The sequence below is a fragment of the Chlorocebus sabaeus genome, chromosome 4 (assembly GCF_047675955.1).
Source record: "Chlorocebus sabaeus isolate Y175 chromosome 4, mChlSab1.0.hap1, whole genome shotgun sequence".
NCBI lineage: Eukaryota > Metazoa > Chordata > Mammalia > Primates > Cercopithecidae > Chlorocebus > Chlorocebus sabaeus.
Window position 1 is genome coordinate 30,337,703 of NC_132907.1, and position 21,890 is coordinate 30,359,592.

Below are 21,890 nucleotides of genomic sequence, written 5' to 3' on the forward strand. Positions count from 1 at the left end.
ATATGCCAGACAGAGGTTAGGAATTCACAAAAAGGATTACATTAAAGTTCTGAAAATGGCCCCACCTTCCATTGTTTTGAAAGATATTCTTTCCTTATCAAAAAGAGATAGACCAAACAGCTTCTCACTTCCTCTTAGGTCAAATTTTTATAGTATGACTGATTATTTTCATAGTATGATTGATTATTTTTCATAAATCCCCTAAGCAGATATGACAGATATGGCCACATTCAAACCCAAGTACAAAAATCATTCTAAATCCAAACATAAGTGATTTTACAAATTAGGTCAATTTTGATTGCCATCCTTCTCTGTTCTTTTCTCTGACATAAAATAATCAAGAGCTTACTGGGTTACTCTAAAATTCAAAGTTATAAATTTCAGCTTTAATACTTATGGGGAAATGGGCTTTCCAGAGCACTTGTAAGTTCACGGCAGAGAACACCTGGGTATTAGCTCTGCTTTCTCCCTCTGGATGAGAACGTGTCCTTGCTGACACTGAGTTCACTTCAACAACCAGGAAAGTCTGGTAATTATAAACATTCCCTTAAAAGGAAGCCCACAGATTATTAGTTCGTGTTCTCTGGAATAGTGATGAAAATGCAATAGCCCACAGATTGTGAGCTCTTTCAGAATAGTGACTTTAAAAGGGCAGTGACATAGTAAGAAATGAACTTTCCTGATTGAGGAACACTATCTGCATATTGTATGTACATAACCTATATGTATATTGTTATTAGCAGCTGTTTATCTCTATTGAGGGCCTTTGTGATGAAGAGAAATTATGCTGATATATTGCATCTGTTTCAACTCTGACTTTACTTCTAAAAACATTGGATCTTTGGTTAACTAAATTGGAAACATAAAGCTAAAAGCACACATGTGAATGTACATATGTATATGTGTATGTTCCCCTCCTGTCAATCCATAACCTACCCAAAATGCTGTACAAGACTTAAGAGGAAAACTAAAATAGTAAAAGCAATCTAATGACTTTGATCAAATAAGTAATGCTAATTCCTAAGGAATAAATCAACTATATGACCAACACTAACTGTAGAGAATGCTCATTTGATTAGTTGAAGAGTCACTAAGGAGTTGAACTTCTGCGCAGGATAAATGTAGACGTCCAAAAATCTCTAGGAAAAAATGTAGTATTAATTAAGGTGTTTTTTGAGGGACACTTCAACTTTTTAGATATGACATCCAAAAGACTGAAAAGGTTAAAATGCCTTCTGAAGGAAATACTAAGAAAAGTTTTCAACTTCAAAAATACTTTGAAAGTAAGGAGGTTTCTATGATCGGCAACAACTATTTCATATTTTGTAGTTTGAAAATGTTCAGCAAAATTATATAGCTTAACTAAGTAGTAAAACTCTAAATAAGACCGACCCCTGTGAGGTGAGGTTTGGCTTTTTTTTAAACATCAAAAATAGAAAATATAGTGGTAAAATGGTAAAGTGAATTTATCTAACCCTGAACCTGCTTCATATTCTTGCTAAGAGAAAGTCATTTTGCTATTTAAAAGAGATAGGACTAATGCTAGATATTAAACCCAGTAACTTTATTGAAATCTCTTCTGCTTTCTCCACAAAAAACAGAATGAGTTTTGAATCTTCTCATGAGTTTTGGAACCAAATTTGACACTTTAGTAGCCAAAGTAAGCAATGGAGTCACATTAAAAACTTATCAGTCTACAAAAGGTCTGTGTATTTAAAAGTTAATTAAAACTATGCAGGCTATTGAAGAGCTTAACATCTTTAACTCCTAATCTCAACAACCAAAAATGTAGTTACATATGATAAAGATTACAAGAATGCCATTTTACACCAAAGGTGTTAGAACTCCTTCCTGAAACAAAAGACCCTCTGATATATCTACTTTTGTGCAAAAAAATAAATTCTTAAATCTTAATAGCTGAACTCATTCCAAAAATGCAGAGACAGCACTCATTTTCTAAGGGTTTCTCATTTGTACCTGGAAAAGACTTGAGCTTGAATGACTTGTGAACCGCAATTATGCACACCCACAAATGGCTTACTGCAGACATGAGTATTTGTTTGTAACATTGGTGAGTATGAAGTGGCAAGCACAAAAGCCATCCTTTTGAAACTTTTCCCGGTGTATGGAAAATCTTAGTTTCTCATTTATGTAAACCAGTCCTGTAACTCAGATAAATACAACGCTTTGGAACAGAAATATTACCACGTCCTTGCTTTCCTCGGCTAAACTTAGAGCACTCAATGATGGGCACATTTTCTGGGCTCCACCTTCTGCAAACAAATTTAAAAGTACTGAAAAGTAACCAAGGCTTTACATCACAGAGTAACAGATTTAGGAAAGAGGGCTGGAGAAATGTTACAAACAGTACTGTTACTCTGTTGGGTGATTTAAACAGTAAGATTTATTGTCTCCTTCCAGTCTAAATTCTAAACCATGGATTTTGTCAAAGGTTCATACTAACTTACATCAAATTAGGCTTGATGTGAATGAGCCAACCTACTCCTAGCCACATATTAAAAGTAGGAAAATGATTTGCCTTTTGTTTTGTTTTGTTTTAAGGTCCACATGCCTGGGACCTCTGAAAACAGTAGTATTATTAAAGGGAAAACTCCATGCAGTTCCAAGAATGGTAAAAACATCTCCACAGAGGAGGTATTTCTGATTAACAATTGAATGAAAGTAAAAACACTAAAGTGAAATTTAAAAATAGAACATACCACATAATGCTTTGCAAAGTAACAGGCAATCAGTGCTATTTGTGCCTGACTGCCTTGAGATTAACTTTTCTCTTTCCTGTCCATTGTCTTCTAGAGCCACTAATGAACATTAGGTTACCTCAAAGGTGTAACATTTCTAAGCACTTTGAGGAAAAAGAGGGGCTTCAGCAATATTTAAACTTAATTGTAAACCATTTGCTTAAGGTTCACTAAATGATACCATTATTATCTATAAATGTGAAAAGAATAATATACTCTCATCTGAGTGGGTGGCTTAAATGTAACTTTACTTATTTGAATATAACATTCAAATACTTGCTAAACTGATTGTGTGATATAATTTATAAACTACTTTACTGCTTCATTAAATATTTTCTTCTTGGGTTCGGTAATTTAATGTCTAATCATTTTATCACCAAAATTAAACCAACAGTTTTTAAATCTTTGTTTAGTTTTGATTGCCCACATTTCAACAGTCCCAAGGATTATGACAGGCTCACAAAGAAACAAGAGATATAGAAGGAACACATATCATGACAAGACTCAAGTCCTTTTCCTTAGGCAAAAATACCGTGGTTTCCTTCATAAAAAATATAAAACATAAAGATATAAAACAAAAGTCACCAGAAAAGTCTAATCAATTTTGCTAGAACCTATAATGACTTAGATGTTCAGGAGAAAAAAATAAATTGTTAAAAGAGACTGAGGTTCCACACAACAAACAAATATCAAAATGATATTTAAGTTATACCAAAAACTTGACCATCAGTTCGTGGCAAATTATTCCTTCTAATAGAAATGAATCTACATTACCTATATTTAGCAAGATCACATCATAGAGAAATATAGAGCTATTTCCACTGCTAATTTACATAATGGAAAGTGGAAAAGTTTGCTGTTTCCACATGCCAAGCCAAAATATATAATTATCTTTGCCAAACGTTCAGCAATCGACAGGGTTTGAATGCATAAGACATCCATAGCCATGATTACATCTGTTTTATGGACATCCATGTAAAGGAAGTAGGAACACTGACTTAGTCTATAATCGTTTATAAAATGTGATTTGGACTTTTACTTTACACAGAAACATTCATTCATTCAGTAACTTTTTGAAAACTAAAATTTCTAATTCTGATATTAGAACAACTCTGTAAAGACACTATGTTAATGCACAGTGAATAACTTTTGTGGAAATCATCTATTGTTAGAAAACTGTCTTCAGTCTATTATGTATCTGAAATGGTAGCTTTTTATTCACAAAAATAAATAAAATTATACTTATAAATGTAAAACCCATAAGAAAAAATATTTTTAATAAAATTACCCATTTCTGTTTTGTTAATTTGGATTTTCAAAGATATGTTTCTATACTACCAAGAGGTTTCTATACTGTGCAAGAGGTTTCTATACTATGCAAGAGGTTTCTATACTATGCAATCTCCAGAAACATTCAGTTGTTTTGGCGGTGGGACCCAGGGACACTCCCAGAATTGCAAACTCTTTTCCTGTCTACAACTGAATCCAAGGACAATCTTTAGAAACAATTCTTGCTTCACCAAATATAAAGCTTGCTTTTGGAGATGGCTCAGGGGAAAGGATTAAGAGCTTAGGTGTACACAGCCTGAAGAAACAGGATAGTATAAGCATTTGAATGGGAAACTTTTGGATCCTAGGTATAGAATACACATGTGTCCTTGGAGTTTACAAAGAAACACTTTAGTTTCAACAGAAACAAACAGCAGAAAGACAAGGAAGGACAGACATCAGTAAAAATACAGTGAAGATAAATGCTTGGAAATCGCTCCACTTTCTTTTTGAATGTGTCACTGTACTGAGCATTACCTTTTGGCCAAACTAAGAGGAGTGATTATCATCTACTTTAACTGAGACTGAAAGGTGTTTCATAGAACTCCAAAAACTAAATTATAAACATGAGGTTAAAACAAAATGTGAAGTTATTCCAGACCTCTTGTAGGGACCTAGAAAATTACATCAAAGTTCCCTTAGTTTAAAAAAAGAAAGAAAGAAAAAGTTCTCTTTGTGTTTATGATACATAAAAGAATACTGAGGTAGTATGAGGAGACTTAATATCAGAGCTTTACAGAGGAGTTCATTGAAAGTTCAAATCAGAAAAGAGCAGAGTTATGCTGCTGGTTACAAAAATCACAGGAAAAAGTTGTACTTGCTGCCTTATTATGCAAACAGATATAATTCAATAAAGGTTGAAAGTTTTTTTTTTTTAATTTGGTTTTACTTTCTTTAGAATGTATTTGAATATTCATGATATAATGTGATTTTTTTTTTTAAAAAAAAGGGAGGGATGTGACAACTTTTGAGATTGCTTCCGTAAAACAATTCACAGATGATTTTCCCTCCATCTCATGTTTAGTGATACTATACATAATATTTTTGGTAATTCTCATTTACTCTCCTAACAGAATAATTTCTCCTAGTGTTATTAATGATCAATATAATAAAGTTTCCTGTTGGCTCCAGAAGTATGATTAGGTACTTTTACTTTCATTCAGAAGTTCCAGCAAATATGTTCAAGAAAGACAGGAGCAATTAAGAGCTTATATGTTCTGAATAAATGATGGATCTAACTTAAGGAAAAAATAATTTTGATTATATTCAGACACTCAACATTCTCCTCCTATATTGTGTGGCAAAACTGATAACTAGCTTCAGCACAAAGTTCTGGGTGAAGGTCATAGGAAAAAGAGAATCAAAACTATTTGAGTATGTCACTGAGTTATCAACTTCCAAATAAATCTAGGTTACAAAGAATACATGAACTGAAAATAAAAGCCTACATAGAACAATACAAGTGGTTGTTTAACTTCTAAGATTAACCAAGTTGTGCCATCACTTAACATTGAAGTCCATAGCAATCTAACAGCTTCTTTATATCACACCAAATACCTCTCAAGGACATTTAAACTGCTGAGGAATCATCTCAAAAGCACACATTGGTCAATAAGAGAATCCAGTTATATACAGATGGTGGCATTTATTCCTCCATCGCTGATACCAAAGAAATTCAAAGTAGATGCTTTACAACCTAAAATAGTATAAACAAAATACAAAAAGAACTGTACCTGAGGATCTTTAGAACTAAACTATGTGTCATTTATCTGGTCTGGTTTAAGCATGAGCTGATTTGAAAGACATAAGATGAACCTGAATGGAGTTTTCAAATATCCAGAACCAATGGAATACATACAGAAATCTGTGTGTGGGGGTATGTGTGTATAATACAAAATAATTTGGAAATACGTGGGCTTACCATCTACCAGTTACTGCTCTAAGAGCTTTACATATTTTAAATCATGTAACCCCACACCAGTCCTATAATGTAATACTATTATAAGCTCACTTTACAAATGAGAAAACTGAGGTTACAACTTGCTCTAGATCTCTAGATTTCATAGCTAGGCAGAGCCAGATTTGTTTGGTCCTAGAGTCTGTGCTCTATGCTCTTAAGCCACTATACAAGCAGTTCATAACTATGGTTCGTGGACCCTGGGAAACCCTGAAATCATTTCAAGAGGGTCTATGAGGTAAATACTATTTTAATAATATTAAATGTGATTTGCCCTTTCACTGTTTTGACATTTGTACTGAGGGTACAACTGCTGGATGAGTCAAAGTGGTGTAGCAAGTCTAAAAGTTGTTGTATTTGTCTCTGCCAGGTACTCACAGTAGTTTTTTAAAAACGCCAGTTTCATTTAATATCCTTGATGAAGCAGCAAAAAAAAATATTAATTTTATGAAGTTTCAACTTGAATACAGTATTTTGTGTTATGGAACAGAAGTATGCACAAAGCACTTCTACTGTAGACATAAGTATGATAGTTGTTTTGAAGAAAAACACTTGTGCGAATATATGAATTGTGAGCTAAAACTGTCTGGTTTTCTTTACGGTATACCCGATATTTGAAAGAAAAATGGACAAACTTTGTTATTCTAATCTGGAAACAAAGTGAGCCTCTCATTTCAAAAAAAAAAAAAAAAAAAAAAAAAAAGACTGAAACTATTAGTAGACAATAATAAAATTTGAGCTTTCAAGCAAAAATTGGAATTTTAGAAAACTCAAAACCACTACCATGGAATTACCCAAACACTGAAAGATGTTTTTGAAAACAAGTGATGACATTAACAAATGTGATTTTTTGGATATTACAGAACAAGATGTATCAACATTTGGAAGATCTGCATAACCTGATGGATCAATGCTTTCCACATGACCAATGCACAATATTACAAAATCATACGTGGGTAAAAGATTCATTTAAAGTGCAAAATAAACCAATGGATTTTAAGGTACAAGAGACTAGGAAGGGTTTATTTATTTGGTTTTAGATTTTACATTGCATGCAACTTATAAGAAATTACTACTTGTTGAGTTTTGGTTAAGTATTAAAAAAAGAATAACCACAAATATATGTGCTATTAAATCCTCCTCCTTTCTACATTATATATCTATGTAAAGCCAGATTTGCCTTCTACAGTTTGACCAAGACAACATAGTACATGCAACAGAGTGAATAAAGAGACAGATATAGGAATCTAGCTGCCTTCTATTAAACCAGTTATTAGTTATAAAAATGTAAAATAAAACCATTCTTCTTACTAAATTTTTTTGGCAAAATGATTATTTTTTTCTAAAATGTATGTTATTTATGTGAAGATTTAATGGAGTTTATTATTAGTTTTCCTTTCTAACTTTTATTTTAGGTTTAAGGGGTACATGAGCAGGTTTGTTACATGAGTAAATTATATGTCACAGGGTTTTGGTGTATAGATAATTTTGTCACCCAGGTAATCAGCATAAAACCTTATGGGTAATTTTTCAAATTTTTTTAAAAATTTGTTTTAATTTCTAATAAAGTAAATATTTATATATATATATAACTCAAATAAATAAAAACTTTTTGGAGTCCTCAATAATTTTTAAGATTGTAAAGGGTCCTGAGGCCAAAAAGTTTGAGAAATGCTGAATAAAACTACACTGTCTTCTACATGTGTGAGTGAGTGTGTACATATACACATAGTGGCAGGGGGAGGGGAGGAAAGTAGGGACTTTCAACTTCCCTAAGGGGAAGAAAATGTATTAACCGGCAAACATGAAAATTATCTTAGCAATTATAATTCTATTAATTCAAGAAATTGTCATTCAACATTTTAAAAACTAGCATCTTCACTTAGCAGAAAATAGAAATAATAAGCTAGAAAACTATCAGAGGTCTGATGAGTAGTAAACCTGTTTGAGCACTCCTGCATGTCTGAAGTATACAAAATCAAATGTGTGGCTCAAAAATAAACCATATTTGTAATGTAAGGGAATTACTGATATAAGCATAACATAATATAATAGACAACATATTCAAAGCCTTGAAGAACCAGCTGAGACATAGCATTTTTAAATGTGCCCTAATCACACATCAGATGCTCACTAAATGTATAGCAAAGACTTGGAACAAACCCAAATGTCCATCAATGATAGACTGGATTAAGAAAATGTGGCACATATACACCATGGAATACTATGCAGCCATAAAAAAGGATGAGTTCATGTCCTTTGCAGGGACATGGATGAAGCTGGAAACCATCATTCTCAGCAAACTAACACAAAAACAGAAGAACAAACATCGCATGTTCTCACTTATAAGTGGGAGTTGAACAATGATAACACATGGACACAGGGAGAGGAACATCACACAATGGGGCCTGTCAGGGGGTGGGAGGCTAGGTGAGGGATAGCATTAGAAGAAATACCTAATGTAGGTGATGGGTTGATGGGTGTAGCAAACCACCATGGCACATGTATACCTATGTACCCCAGAACTTAAAGTATAGTAGAAAAAAAAAAAGGGAATAAACGTATTAAAATGATTTTCCTTCCTCATACTTGCCATTGAAGTTATTGTCAGCATATATTCAGCAATTAAGTATAGGAGGTCTTCTGTGTAGTTCTAATGGTATTCCATGTATTTTACACATATATACACACATGCACACATACATTTGTATATGTATACAAATATAAGTTACATATTTCTTTCTCAATACCTAATTTTTTCCTGGTAGAGTTCTAACAGATCCCAAATTAAATTTTTCAAATTGGGGAAAAATTAATATCAATTATAGCCTGTTTCTGGAGGAAAATTTTACTTAAATTCTAAATAACATACAAATAAAATTACAAACATGATCCATTCATAAGTTGAGTCAGTACTGACATTAAGCCATTAATTCTAAAATTGGAAACTGACTGAATTTCCTGGACCTAACAAATAATCTCACAAGAAAAAGAATAAAACACATGAGTCATAAAGTGTACGAGTGAGGCTTGTTTTTAGAAAATTCAAATCATGAAAAATCATTTTATAAGAAATGACATTAGCTATTAAGTATCCTGTTATAATACAATCTGTTTCAAATAAATACAGAAATACTAAAAATCACATTTTCATTTTGCACATTGATATTATCATTTGCATGATCACAGATTGAACATTCACTCATTCCATTAAATAAATGGGTGAATATTTAACCATATGCCACACACCACAGATGGCTGTGATCAGCTTCTCTAGGTGGCTTCCTGCCCTTTTGCTTGCATGTACTCTTTTGATTAACTATTTTATGGGTAGGGGAAAATAATGTGAATTTAGTAACTGTCTCTGAATTTGATGTGTTGTTGTAAATTGGTGAGTGGCCTGGGAGCTTTCAGAGGATAGTACAGGTAAAACTAAGCCAGATTTACATTCAGACTCAAATGACCTAGGTTTTCAGTAACAAAATAATCTTGACTTATCTTCTATTCATAAAAGCTTTATTTGTAAAATAAGGAAACTGGGTACTATGCTCTGAATGTTTATAACCTCTTTTGGGCTCTTTTATAAGGGCACTAGTCATACTTATAAAAGAGGCCCAAGAGAGGTCCCAAGCCCCTTCTGCCATTTGAGGATGCAGCAAAAGACAGCTGCCTATGAACAGGGAAGCGAGCACTCACTAGACATCAAATCTGCCTGAATCTTGGACTTCCCAGCTTCCAGAACTGTGAGAAAAAACAATTCAGTTATTTATAAGCCAGCTGGACTATGGTATTTTGTTATAGGAGCCCAAATGGACTAAGACACTGGGAGATAGTTAATATGGTTCTTTCAACTTTAAACTTCCATAATTCTATTTAGGTGCTGTAAACATTTGGCACAGGAAGATTAAGTGGGACAGAGGATTAAGTGTTACTTAATAGGAAAACAATGGTAGTACAAATGACTCATGCTAGCTATTTTAAAAATGTCTAATACATTTTTCTTAAATTAAAAATGTCACATAGTAAAATGAACAGGATTCAGAAAGATTCACCTGAAAAATTCTGAAAATTATTAGAGAATACATAGTCCTCCTGCCTTTTCCAAGAGGGATACATTCCAAGACTCTGGGTGGATAAAACTGTGGAAACGTGCATAGTATGAAACCCCATATATACTACGTTTTTCAATTTGATACCAAGATGGCTACTAAGTGACTACCAGGCAGCTAGCATATAGAGTGTGGATACATTGCACAAAGGAATGATTCATATCTTGGGCAGCACAAAACAGGATGGTGTAAGATTTCATCACACTACTCAGAATGGCATGCAATTTAAAACTTATGAATTATTTATTTTTGGAATTTTCCATTTAATATTTTTGGACTGTGGGCAACCAAAACTATGGAAAGCAAAACCATGGATAAAGGTGGACTATTGTGTCCTTAATAAGTATGCAGTATTTTGAAAATAGAAAAAGAGAATATGATATAATTTAAATAGCTATAATTTATTAAATGCCTACTAATTCATATTAGCATTACAACAATCTGGTAAAATAGCTATTTTTATTTCTGTTTTTAAATAAGGAAACTGAGGATCAAAGAGATTAAATAAGTCAGGCAAAGATACTAAGTTAAAAAGTGGTACAGCTGGTATTCCAACTTGGATGTATTTAATTCCAAAGCAATACTCTTTCCTCTATAAAAACATTGTATTCCTGATTCCTACAAACAAGATCTTTTTTTACAGTCAAGTTTCAATTGCTAATGGTAATGGGAAAAGGAACAACATGGAAAAATAAAACTCACACAAACATGGTATAAAAGCTCATGACATGCAATAAATTCCTGTAAAACGAGTTCTGAGGCTAGGTAAGATACTGGGTCAGATGGTTCTAGGTACCTTCCAAATCTTAAATGTGAATAATATTCCCAATTCATTGAAATTTAAACAGATTATCTACTCCAATTTCCTACTCATTAGAGAAATTGACAATTTTTTGTTAAATGAATTGTAAATTAAATACAAATATCAAGTATATTATTGAGAGGATTGGGGGAATCTTCTAAGGAAAGGATGCGAAGCCCTGCTATGTTAACTTTCTATTTTCTTTCAATGTGCTTGCTTAAAAGAAAAACACATTGAAAATTCAAGAGGCAATTTTAACCTAGGTTACTACCGTTTGCTTAAAAGTGGGAAAAAATTGTTCCAGAGAAGAATATGCTGATTTGCTTTTTCATTTCCATTTACTTTTTCTTTTCTTAGGATGAGACAACAAAATTGCCACACACATACACGCACAATGCTCTGAAGAAAATTAAGGAGGACATGTCCAAGAAAATTTACCAACTAAAAATTTATCTTGGATAATGAAAAGGAAACTAAAATTTCTAAGTATTATACAGGATAAAACTGAAAGCAGAAGACATGAAACTAACAGTTGTATTATACTGTGATCTTAGCAAAAAGAAAAAAAAAACAAAGTTAAAAATTACTACTAACTTATTAACCAAAATAATTAGTGAACTATAAAGTTGGAACTTACTACTTGTCCTTTAGTTTATCAAGAATGCCATCCTGTCAAAAAAACTGATTGATCAAGGAAATTTGCAAGTTTCTAAGTACAATCTAAATATTAACATGCAAGTATAAAGTGCCATCAAAAATATTGGGGGCATTTATAGGACATTCCAAACAACCACAGCAGAACACACATTCTTTTCAAGTGCACATGGAACATATACCAACATTCACTATAGGCTGGGACAAAAAACAAGTCTCAATAAATGTCAAACAACTGAAATCATACAGAATATGTCCTCTGACCACAATGAAATTAACGTAGACATCAGTAACAAAAAAAATTTGAGAAATTTCCAAATATTTGGAAATTAAACAGCACACTTCTAAATAACCCACAGGTCAAACAAAACATCACAAGGGAAATTAGGAAACATTTTGAGCTGAATGAAAATGGGAACCCAATTTTATCAGTCCAGGTTCAACCAGAGAAACAGAATCAGCAGAAGACAGATAAATAGATAATAGATAGACAGACAGATAGATAGATAGATAGATAGATAGATAGATAGATAGATAGATAGATTTATTACAAAGAATTAGCTTATACAATTGTGGGAGCTGTCTAGGCAGATCTGAAATCTGTAGAGCAAGCAAGAAATCAGGAAGGGCATGCTGGAACTTTTGGGCATGAACTTAAGCTACTATTCACAGATGAAATTTCTTCTTTTTCAGGGAAGTCTGAGCTCTGCTCTTTGGACTTTCAAATGATTGAACCACGTCCCCAGGTTATCTGTGATAATCTGCTTTACCTAAAGTCAGTGATTAGAGATGTTAATCACAACTACAATATAACATCATATCAAAACCTAGATTAGTGTTTGATGGAATAACTGGAAATTGCCCAGCCAAGCTGACTTACAAAACCAACCATCCAAACAACATATCAAAATTGGTGAGATGCAGACAAAGCAGTGCTGAGAGGGAAATTTCAAGTTTTAAATGCATACATTGGAAAAGAAGAGGGGTTCAGAAGCAATCATCTAAACTTCCATCTTTAAAAGCTAAAAAACAAAACCCCAAAACAGACAAGAAGAAACAGGGGAAGAGCAGAAGGAGCAAATTAAATAAGTAGAAAAAAGGAAGCTGGAGAACTACATGATTTCAAGGCATACTAATACAAATCATGTAAATATATATCTCCAGGACTTTTAATAACATAGGAAACTTGCCAATTTGTTAAATTCTTAGTTCCAACCTCTCCCTGCTTACCACGTTCCAGATATAACTTTCACAGAAGTTGAGACCTATTTGCACCCTTAAAGGTAGCAGGTAGTTCAATTCTTTAATTTTTAAGAAAAGAACACCGAATGTCAAATAGTTGGGGAAGAGATATGCAAAACTATAAGCATGGTTTCCAAACTCCCTCCCAGAGCTCTTTCCATTGCAACATACAGTCTCCAAGTTGCCTTATACGTTACTAAAAATTTGACACACCTGATTTACTGTGCTGTAGCTGTTGGGAAAACATGCCATTATACCTACTTGCTCATTTTCTTTTACTTCTTAAATGTATCCACAGGCTACCATGAGAGGCACCTTTTTGTGAATTAGAAAAGAACACTTCCTGGCCGGGCGTGGTGGCTCACGCCTGTAATCCCAACACTTTGGGAGGCCGAGGCGGGCAGATCAGGAGGTCAGGAGATGGAGACCATCCTGGCTAACGTGGTGAAACCCTGCCTCTACTAAAAATTAGTCAGGTGTGGTGGTACGCGCCTGTAGTCCCAGCTATTCAGGAGATTGAGGCAGGAGAATCTCTTGAACCCAGGAGGCAGAGGTTGCAGTGAGTCAAGGTCACACCACTGCGCTCCAGCCTGGGTGACAGAGCAAGACTCCACCTGAAAAGAAAAGAAAAGGAAAGAAAAGAAAAGAAAAGGAAAGAAAAAGAAGACTTCCTCTGGGGGGTGCCTTCTAGAGGAAAAAGCAAAAAACAAAAAACCCACAAAACTTTTCTAGACTGAAGCATTAGAAGAAGGTACCCTTAGGACTGACATAGCCTCATAACAGTGCAGAAGGCTTGGTGAGTAGAGCCCCAGCTAGACTTCAGCCCATACTCACATTCCATAACTAAGCTTCCCTTTTCAGGTCACAATCTGCACAACCAACTTTAGTAGTCCACTTACTAATCATTCACCATCTTGCTGAATGCAGAAAATCAAGTAATGTCAGTCCATAAAAATATTCCATTCATAAATGAATCACATACAGAAAAAAATCTTTTAAAACAATATCTTAAAACTCTTAAGCTATATCTTAAAACTCTTGGCATAAAAAAGTTCTAATATTGTAAATACTCTAGTAAAATAACAATATTAAAAAGAGGAAGACTTTATTACCAACGCTTTCTTTTAAAGAGTTATATTTCTTTTAAAGATTGATATTTTATGTTTGTTTTCTTTAGTAAGATTTGAAGTGTTTTTGTAAGTGCTATATTTAAAAAACACATAGATGGAAAAAATAAAGCAAGATGTTTTCCTAAGCAATAAATGTCATTGGGTTTTCAGCAAGGACATTTATGTTTCTAAAATAAAACACTTGCATACACTAGCTAGCTAAAGTTAGAACTTTATCTTTTAAATTTGTTTCCCTCAGTGAACATATCTATAATCATATTGGTAGACAGGTTATTTTTGTTCTATGAGGTTGTCATAAAGTTTTTATTATAAAGGATGTTCTCAAGTATAATGCTTTCATTTTTATAAACATTCAAAATTAAACAAAAGAAATAAAAATAATTAACAATTTTAATAAAATACAGTTAGCAAACATTATCTTAAAAGAGACCATTCCTAGCTTTGAGCAGTGGCAGTATCGTAGCCAATGAGGTTTATCCGAGGTGCGATTATTGCTAATTGAAAAGAGACCATTCCTTTCACTAGCAAATTTACTCTTATATCCTACTTACTGCAGTTTGAGTTCCGACTGGTTGAAAGCATAAACCCGCCTTAAAACGCACCTTCAGGAAAATTCTATTTAACCTCACTTGACTTAACATTTTACAGAGATTTCCTATGTATTTAGAGTGCTCAGTCTGTTTATACCATTTGGTACTTTTTAATGTATTACTTTCTTAATTTCATGTGCTCATGTTTTACAGAGCATGAGTTAGGCAGTAACTGCATCTAATGCCAAGTCATTCTCTGTATCCAACAGAGGGATGTAGGAGGTGGGAGAACCAGGATGCTTATGAAGGATAACAGCTACTAATTTTGTAGACAGGCTTGTCTTGTCTCCCTATCCCCATAGACTGGCTTCATCAATTCTACTTCATTGGAACTACACCCTTTAAATACAGTCGCTTAAAAAATACTAATCTGGTTGCCATATAGGCTTAATAACTGCTGTCAATTACCTGACAAATTAATTTTTAATTTTACTTTGAAATATGCCATGGTTGGAAGAGGGTATCAGACAGTGAGCTGCTCTATGGTTGTTAAATAACAGAAGTGGACTGTGTGGTATCAATGGTACTTTAAACTTTATAATCACAGGCCATCAATGGCATCATGTTTTAAAAGTAGTCTCATGTACGTATTTCGTCTGACCTTATCAAAACACTACTGAAATAGGAAGAGCAGGTATGGATTGCATTTTACTGATGAGGAAGCAGGAGATTCAGAAAAGTTGATTTACTCAGATCTCATTTCTAGCAAACAATGTTGGCATCAGAACCTAAATCTTCGTAGATCACAGTTGTCATTAAATTTGAGTAACATTTGTTATTCAAATAAATTGTAGACTAGTGCTAGAAATAAAATTTGTTTTCATCATGCTCCTATGTAAATTCATTCTTCTCACTAAATCACTACCTCATTTACTGTAGTGATTTGATATTCATTTTCAAATTATAAAAAGTGAAATAATAATCTCATATAGTAATCTTGCCAAACCTTCCTACTCATATTACTCTTTTCCAAAAATGCAGAAATTCAATATTAATCCAGCCTTGAATCCTTCAAATTGATTTACTCTAGTGTTAAAAAAATTAATCTATTAATGTTTATCTGTACACTTGAATTAACACACAAACAAAGCAAAATGAGTTATATTTACAGTTTATTATCCAGGAAGGTAAATCATTATCTGGTTCCAACCTATCTTTTCCAGCTTTATTTCCAACTATATTCTCTCCTCTGGTCACAATGGATTATTCCTCAAATACATCCTGTACTTTTCTCAGTTTCCTCTTCTGGAAATTCCCTTCCCCACCCATTTCCTCTTATTCAAACTCTGCCCCTTCTTCAAGGCCTAAAATTAATGCTACTTGCATATATGCAGACTTCCTAATCCATAAATTCAAAATTAATCTCTCTGTGTTCCATGAAGCTACTGTACTTTCTCTAATCCTTGTGTTTTATATAGATTTCATTGTATACAGACAGCTAACTATCTGGCTCAGCTGAGAGCTTTTTTGGTGGGGAAGGGTAGTATCTTTATCTTTCTATATGCCACTTGGATGTTGCAGATGTCTGAAAAACTATTTGATGGATGTAAATTACCTATCAAACAGAACACTGCCTTAAGGTTTCCATCATGTCATGTCTGTCTCCTCAATCTCTAACCTTGGCTCCTCCCAGTTAATTTTCCATATTATTATTATACAATGGTGATCTCTCAAAAACAAACCCTAAACATGTCACTTTCCAATTTTAAATCTTTGTATTGTTTTCTACCATCTAAAGGACAGAGCCCAGTTTCCAAATATACCATACAAGGCCCGTCATGACCTGGCCCCAGTCTATTTCTCTAACACTTTCTACCAATTCCTGCAGACAGGCAACCACGTGTACAAAAGTTCCTGCAGATATCAGGATATCAAACTCTCACCTATCTCCTTGCACCTACTTTCTGTATCCTTGGTAAACCATTCTAATATCCGATTCCTTAACCCTCATCTCAAGGGAGGTATAATACGGCAGTTAAGTCAAGGATATCTGTGTTTAAATCCTAGATTGTTGAGTTCTGGGAGAGTAATCCTGAATAAGTTAAACTTTTAAAAACACAATTAGGGAAAGGTGGAAAAGCTCTCTAACTTCACCATTCTTTCCCTACTCTTTTTGCAATACCACTCTGATCCTATAGTAAAGTGAGCAGCTTCTGGATTTTCAGCAAAACAAAAAACTAAGGGTCAGAATTAGAATGTAAGCTCTATGTTCCCTGCAGTAGAAGATTAAAACAGGTAAGTTTTAAAAACAAATGTGCTTTAAACTTTCTTTTCTTCTAGTTCCTTATTCACTACATGCTGAAGTGTGAAGTAACAATACACAGAAAATGTTAAATCCTTTTTTGCTTAATAGTCTATCCCAGCAAGGATATTAACATATTTTCACATTTATTTGCCTCATCTATTATCTTTGGGGAAATATCTGTTAAGATCTCGTGACCATTTAAAAAATTGCTTTGTTGGCTGGGTACGGTGGCTCACGTCTGTAATCCCAGCACTTTGGGAGGCCGAGGCAGGTGGATCATGAGGTTAGGAGATTGAGACCATCCTGGCCAACATGGTGAAACCCTGTCTCTACTAAAAGTACAAAAATTAGCTGGGCGTGGTGGCACGTGCTTGTAATCCCAAGTACTCAGGAGGCTGAGGCAGGAGAATCACTTGAACCAGGGAGTTGGAGGTTGCAGTGAGTCAAGATTGCTCCACTGTACTCCAGCCTGGCGACAGAGCAAGACTGTCTCAAAAAAAAAAAAAAAATTGCTTTGTTTTCTTATTGTTGAATTTTAAGAGTTCTTTATATATTCTGGATACAAATCTTTTATCAGATAGATGGTTTGCAAATATTGTTTCCCAGTCTGTGGCTTGTTTTTTAATCTCCTTAAAAGCATCTATTACAGAGCCAAAGGTTTGTTTTTGTTTTTTGTTTTTTGGTTTTTTTTGATAAAGTCTACTTCGTCATTTTTGTTCACAGATCATGCTTTTGTGTTTAAAAAACTCACTGTCAAACCCAAGTTCATACAGATTTTCTCTTACTTTTTCTTGTAGAAGTGTAATAGTTTTACGTTTTGGTCTATGATCCATTTTGAGTAAATTTTTATATAAAGTGTAAGGTATGTATTAAGATTTATTTATTTGCACATAGACCTCCAATTATTCCAGTACCATTTGTTGAAAGGACTATCATTTTTCAATCAAATTAACTTTGTACTTTTGTCAAAAAAAATCAGATGACTTTATTTGTGTAAGTCTGCTTGTGGACTCTGTATTCTGTCCCACTGATCGATCTCTCTCTCTTTCAACCATCTTTTTTTTTTCCTTCTTTAAGATTTAATAGGTATGTCATACTCTAGATTTTGGTTAACATATACTTAAGTGGCTCTTCTAGTTCAAGGTATCATACTCTGTAAAAGGATTTATTTTTGTTCTAAAAATTAGAATGAAAATATAACAACAACAACAACAAAAAGTTAAACAGAACTTGAGTGATATGAAGCAGATAAAAACTGTTGTACAATGACACAATATACTAAGGCCAGGTCACTGCTCCAGCTGAAAATTGGGAGTTGTTTCACCTTAAAGAGCCCAGATGAAGTGTGCCCTTTGGTATAGTATATTTCCATGTCAGATTTACAGCTTTGTAAGGTTTTATTTGTTTCCATTTTATATATATCTGGTTTAGGTACCAGGTGTTCATCTAAAGTAATCTTGAGCAGTTACAGTATTTAAAAAAAAAAAAAACAGTTCAAATAAATACATAGCATCAGCTTTCAAACACTCTTAAAATATTAGTTAAAACTTTTGAAAAAATAAACTGAGAAATTTCTCATATGTTTCTTTGTTGGAATAACACTATTTATCAGTTTTATGAAAAGTATTTACTAGGGGTTTTTATATGTATGAATAGCAAAAAGCTCTGAATGACCTTAAACTATATGAATTAAGGTAATTCAAACATACTCCCTTACTATGACCATAATACCAAAGACTGAAAGCAGTGATGCTACAATTTAACCATCCTTAGGTTGTAATTCCTTTCTAAAGGCAAGAGTCCTAAGTTGTCAATTTGTGTTGCACGCCATGCTTAAGTACTATAATAGGTGTTTTGTCCCTGTATTAGTCCATTCTCATGCTGCTAATAAAGACATAACCAAGACTGGGTAAAGGAAAGAGGTTTAACTGACTCAGTTCCACATGGCTGGGGAGGCCTCACAATCATGGCAGAAGAAAAAGGGAGAGCAAAGTCACATCTGACATGGTGACAGGCAAAGACAGCATGTGCAGGGGAACTCCCCTTTATAAAACCATCAGAGGCCAGGCATGGTGGCTCACGCCTGTAATCCCAATACTTTGGGAAGCTGAGGTGAGCGAAAAACGAAATCAGGAGATCGAGACCATCCTGGCTAACATGGTGAAACCCTGTCTCTACTAAAAACACAAAAAGTTAGCTGGGCATGGTGAGCGCCTGTAGTCCCAGCTACTCGGGAGACTGAGGCAGGAGAATGGTGTGAACCCGGGAGGTGGAGCTTGCAGTGAGCTGAGATTGCACCATTGCACGCCAGCCTGGGCGACAGAGTGAGACTCTGTCTCAAAAAAAAAAAAAAAAAAACAACAAAAACAAAACAAGAAAAAAAAAATCCATCAGATCTTGTGAAGCTTACTATCATGAGAACAGCGTGAGGAAAGACCCAGCCTCATGATTAATTACCTCCCACTAGGTCCCTCCTACAACATGCGGGAATTATGAGAGCTACAATTCAAGAGGAGATTTGGGTGGGGACATAGCCAAACCATATCAGCCACCCCTTTTTTATTTTAGGTTCAGGGGTATACGCAAAGGTTTCTTACATAGGTAAATATGTGTCAGAGGGATTTCTTGTACATATTACTTCATCACCCAGGTATTATTAAGTCCAGTATGATGTCCCTTTTTTCCCACTGAAAATTATTACAGTTCACTGACACAACTTAGAAACAAAGCTAGTTTGACTAACAAAAGGAACCCTCTCACTTTGTCTCCTTAAAGTCAAGTGACCATTGTCTTCTGCAAACATCTGAACTTATCATTAAAAAGACAAAACAATCTAGATCCTAACTTGCTTTTTAACTTTATTTGCCTTTATTCACTTATGCTCCCAACATATAGGAAAAAGCTAAGCAACATGTGTATCTTTATTACTAATTAATTGACCACAAAACCTAGGAACAAAGATCTTTAAATAGCTACTAAAAGGTAAGCACATTTTGTTCCATAATTATTTTCATACTACACAGCATAGGCTAAAACAATAAAAGGAACAAAACGTAATTTTTAAAACTTCACTAAAATACTAAGAAATCCTACCTGAGAAAGAGTATAAAGCCAAACAATAAGGCTGTTGAATAACTCTGCAATGTTATCCTGGTCTTTGATTTCTGGGCTATTCTCCAACACCATCAGGATTAGATATCCTCACCTTCTATCACACTAAATGTATTTCCACAGGTCAGCTACATATATCATTTTTTATAGGCGACTAGACAAGTACATACAAACTTCACCCAAAACTGACTCTTTCCAAACAGCAGCAGGATATAAAATACAAGGTCCCATAACACCCTAGTCTTTGTCCCAGGCCTACACAATATCTATCTGGATGCTTTGGAGCCAAGCCAAAGGCTTTCGTTTTAACTTTGTTAAACAAAGCCTGTCTTTAAAATATTTCAAGTTGCTGTCAATATTGTGAACAAAAAAGCATATCCGGAAATTTTCTATTAATTTATAATGACTAATAAAACTAAAGTAAATGCTTATCTAAAAGGAAGAAGAAATTGGCAGGAAGTCATTATATAACTTTCAAAGCTAAGAAAACATTCTTTTTTCAATGGAATCAAGAAAATCAAATATACAGTAAGGACAAATCTAACTTCCTATCTATTGAGTACATACATACCTTTGATCTCATGAATTTCCAGAACAAACTGAAAATACAGATTAAAAAGAAGTGATTCAGCAACTTGAACTCATATGCCAATTAACATCTGCCTTTGACCTTAAGAAAAGTACTTTTCAGAAAGAGCAAAAATCCACCAATTATCATATAATTTTTAGACTTTTTAAATAAGATAACTGTAAATAAGTAGGTAAATCAACACCACAAATGTTAAAATGAAAAGCAGGCTAAGTTCACAACATAAAATTAGGAATTAGAAAAAGCATTAACATGTATTAAGGATCTGTAAAAGAAATGTGAGTATACAAAAAATAAATCAAATGTGAAATTACATTTAAAAATATAACAAGGCACTGATGGGCTTCAAAATAAAAATGGAAATCCTACTGAAGGTTTAACACTCACATAGGTGCATTTAAAAACATAATTAAATCAAAATAAATGCACATACATAAATTAAATAACTGAGACTCATGGTACAGCTATATCTAAATAATAAAGAGTAAGGAGGGAGAAGAGATCAAATATCCCTAACATATCAAAACTAGCAAAAAGCTAGGAAATAATCATAATGAATTCTGTGAGACTTCAAAGTAGGTCATTACTGAATGGTTTATATTGTGTCTACTGTTATAAGATAATTACACATAAAGGCCAAGGTTCAATAAAACTAACAAAAAAAACCAAATCCACTCATTTAGAAGATTAATGTTGATAAACACTACAGTGGTGGTTAGTTCTTAAAAAGTTGTAAAACTTTGTAGAAAAAAATGATTTCTAAATTATATACTAAACCTACTGAGGTTTTTGTTGTTGTTGTTTTAGAGGGAGTAGATTCTAACATAATGTATTTTATGAAAGCCAAGCAAATTTTATAAATTTGTCTTTAGGTCACTTGAATAAGTACCCCTGGTAGAATAGAGGCAATTGTTTTAAATAGTATAGTCTGAAAAGGCCTCTCTGTTAAGATGATATTTGAGCAAGGGACTGAACAAAAAGAATGAATGGCTACTAAGAATAACTCAGAGAAGAAAGTTTCATGCTGAGGTAACTAGAAGTGCAGAGGCCTGAAAGAGGAGTGACTTTGGTATGAGAAGAATATGCTTGGTGCAAAGTGAGCAAAAAGAGTAAAGTGGATAATAGCATGGCCAAAACATGAGAAAATAAAAGGATATGAGGACCAGGACACAGAGTGAAGGGGTTACCTTTGCCAGAAGAAAACAGATTCAGATGCAGATGGGTAGATTTGGTGGTGGGAAAAGGAACAAGTCTTCTCTCACTGCTTCTGTTTCTTAATGAAATACAAGGTGATCAGTCAAAAGTGAGAAGTGGGGTAGAGATGCTGGGTGTTGCAAAGTGGTATGACTCTCTTCCAGGAAAAACAAGAAAAT

General features: G+C 33.9%; 1 protein-coding gene and 1 pseudogene across 1 annotated transcript in view; one reads left to right on the forward strand and one right to left on the reverse strand.

Moving 5' to 3' along the window:
* CWC27 (CWC27 spliceosome associated cyclophilin) overlaps nt 1–21,890 on the reverse strand; it is a 257,508-nt gene that overhangs the window by 186,928 nt on the left and 48,690 nt on the right. The window lies entirely within an intron of this gene.
* On the forward strand, nt 14,420–14,489 carry LOC119618365 (U4 spliceosomal RNA; annotated as a pseudogene).